This window comes from Lipotes vexillifer, unplaced genomic scaffold (assembly GCF_000442215.2).
Source record: "Lipotes vexillifer unplaced genomic scaffold, Lipotes_vexillifer_v1.1 scaffold60, whole genome shotgun sequence".
Lineage (NCBI taxonomy): Eukaryota > Metazoa > Chordata > Mammalia > Artiodactyla > Lipotidae > Lipotes > Lipotes vexillifer.
In genome coordinates, this window is record NW_006797490.1 from 776,733 (window position 1) to 780,305 (window position 3,573).

The following is a 3,573-nucleotide window of genomic DNA, read 5'->3' on the forward strand; positions in this document are numbered from 1 at the left end:
TCTTTATTATTTCCTTCCTTCTACTGACTTTGGATTTTGTTTGTTCTTCTTTTTCAAATTTTTTTTTGTGTTGTAATTTAGGTTGTTCATTTGTGATTTTTCTTGTTTCTTGAAGAAGGTCTATTTTGCTGTGAACTACTTTCTTAGAACTGCTTTTGCTGCACCCCATAGATTTTGTAAAGTTGTTGTTTCATTTTAATTTGTTTTAAGGTATTTTCTGATTTCTCTTTGATTTAATCATTGACCCATAGGTTTTTTAGTAGCATGTTGTTTTGTCTCCAAGCTTTTGTTCTTTCCTTATTTTTCTTTCAATAATTGACTTCTACTGTATTTGTGCTTCACTTGTTCTTATTTTTCTAGTTATTTGAGGTGTAAAGTTTGGTCATTTACTTGAGATTTTTCTTGCTTCTTCATGTAGGCATTTTTCACTATGAACATCCATCTTAAAATTAGTTTTGCTGCATTCCTTGAGTTTTTGTATATTGTATTTCCACTCTCATTTGTCTCAATGTATTTATTTTGTATGCTTTTAATTTATTTTTGAAGTATTAGTTGTTCAATAGCATGTTTCTTAATCTCCATATTTTTTTTGGATTTTCCAGTTTTCTTAGTGTAATTTATTTCAATGGCATCTTTCACAGAAATAAAACTAACAATCCTAAAGTTTGTATGTAAATACAAAAAACTCAAATAGCCAAAGCAATCTTTACAATGAAGATGAATATGGAGACATCACTCTTCCTGATTTCAAACTATATTACAAAACTATAGCAATCAAAATGGTATGGTATTGGCATAGAACAGGACACATAAATACAGAGCCCAGAAATAAACCCAGAAATATATGATCAGTTACTTCACAACTATTGGAGGCAAGACTATACAATGGAGAAAGGATAGTCTCTTCAAAAAATGATGTTGGGAAAACTGAAAAGCCACTTGCAAACGAATTAAACAAGAATACAATCTTATACCTTATACAAAAATTAACTCAAAATGGATTAAAGACTTGAATGTAAGACCTGAAACCATTGAACTTCTAGAAGAAGACATAAGCAGTACACTCATTGCCATCAGTCTTAACAATATTTTTTGTATATGTTTCCTCAGGCAAGGAAAACCAAAGCAAAAATAAACAAATGGGACTACATCAACCTAAAAGCTTTTGAACAGCAAAGGAAACTATCAACAAAATGAAAAGAACATCTACTGAATGGGATAAGATATCTTCAAAAGATATATCAAATAAATTGTTACTATCCAAACTATACAAAGAACTCATACATCTCAACATTCAGAAAGAGAAAGACAAATACCATATGATCTCACTTACATGTGAAATCTAAATAAACACAAACAAACAAAACATGAACTCATATAGGGAACAAATTGGTGGTTGTTAGAGTTTGGGGGGGTGGTCGGATGGGCAAAATAGGTAAAGGTACAAACTTCTAGTTATAAAACAAATAATTAATGGGGATGTAATATATAACATGGTGATTATAATTAATAATACTGCATTGCATATTTGGAAGTTGCTAAGAGATTAATTCTTAAAAGTTCTCATCTTGAGAAAAAAATTATAACTGTATGGTGACAAATATTAACTAGATTTATTGTGGTAGTCATTTTTTAATATGTACAAATATCAAATCATTTTGTTGTACACATGAAAGTCATACAATATTATGTCAATTGTACCTCGGTAAAAAAAATAAAAAGCCTAAAAAGAAACATCATATGATCATATTATTTGATGTAGCAAACACCTGAAAAGCTCAATGCCTATTTCTTATTAAAACTCTATGAAGTTATGAAGAAAGGGAAATTACCTCAAATTGACAACAGGCATCTACAAAAACTTACAAGTAACACTAATGTTGAAATGCTGAAAGCTTTCCCTCTTAAATTGGGTATCAGGCAAAGATAACCACTTTCATCACTCTTATACAGCATAGTACTGGAAGTTCTGGCCAACACAGTAAGGCAAGGAAATCAGATAAAAGGTTTACAGTTTTAAAAGAAATAAATAATACTGTCCTTATATGACTGGCTACTTTAAAAAATATATACAAAAAAATATAAATAATGAATACAGCAAGGTGAACTAAAAGAAATCAAATCACACTTCTATACACTAACCATAAATATGTGTAAACCAGAATTAAAATAAATTTTAATAAATTTAAGTTTCTCAACAGAAAATATAATATGTAAGTATACATGTAACAAAATATGTACAGGACATGTATGTTGAAAATTGCAAAATTTTCCTGATGACAGGAAATCTAAAACCTAAATACTTAGGAAAAAAAATACTGTATTCATGGATTGAAGAAGTCAACATACTAAAGATGTAACTTCTCCCCAGGTTGATGGATAAGTTTAATTGAATTCTTAAAATAATTCCAGGAAGGTTTCCTGTAGACATATACAAGATTACCCAGAAGTGTATATGGTCCTAGGCTACCTAAAACAATGTTGACAAAGAAGGATAAAGTATAGGGTGAAGTAATCTACTTGATATTAAGGTTTCATATATAGTCAGAGTTTTCAAAACAGTGTGGTATTTGTGGATAAATAGACATGTAGATCAGTGGAACAGAGTACACTAGTGGCAGTGGTATACATGGTTCAGTCACCAACATGCATCTCTTTGTCCATGCCCAGGAGCTACACACTCTCGAGGTGACTGACCAGGAGACTGTCACCCAGATCAAAGCTCATGTAGTCTCATTGGAGGACATCACTACAGAAGATCAAGTCCTGCTCCTGAAATGCACACCCATAGATGATGAGGCTACCCTGGGCCAGTGTGGGGTGGAGGCTCTGAGTACTCTGGAAGTAGCTGGCCACATGATTGGAGGTAAAGTCCATGGTTCCATGGCCTGTGCCAGGAAAATAAGAGGTCAGACTTCCAAGGTGGCCAAACAAGAGAAGAAGAAGATGGGCTGGGCCAAGAGGCATATGCAGTACAACCGATGCTTTGTGAATATTGTGCCAACCTTTGGCAAGAAGGGCAATAATGCCAACTCTTAAGTCCTTTGTAATTTTGGCTGTCTTTAATAAAGCCACTTAGCCCAATCATTAAAAAAAAAAAAAGAATAGAGTACCCAGAAATAGACACATACAATATGCTCAACTGATTTTTGACAAAGGTATGAAATCAATTCCATGGAGGAAAGGCAACATTTCAACAAATAGTACTGGAATAATGGGAAATATATAAGTAAAAAAAATTGTACCTATACCACACACCTTATACAAAAATTAACTCAAAATAGATAATGGATTCAAATGTAAAAGTAAAACTATAAAACTTTTAGAAAAATCAAAGGAGAAATTTTGGGAGATCTAGGGCTAGGCAGAGATTTTAGTTTTGATTAAAAAAGCACAATTCATAAAAGAAAAGAATGATTAATTGAATCTCATCAAAATAAAAAAGTTTGCTCTATGTAAGACCATGTGAAAAAGATGTAAAGAAAATATACAGGTGAGACAGTGGTGGGGGAAGACACCTGTGGGGCCGACTGGTGGGTTGAAGGACGTAAGCATGTGAGTGAAGTCCCAGTG

General features: G+C 32.5%; 1 pseudogene; it reads left to right on the plus strand.

Annotated features, from left to right (window-relative positions):
- The first annotated feature begins 2,640 nt into the window (after positions 1-2,640).
- Positions 2,641-3,039, plus strand: LOC103071912 (ubiquitin-like protein FUBI pseudogene; annotated as a pseudogene).
- Positions 3,040-3,573: the final 534 nt, after the last annotated feature.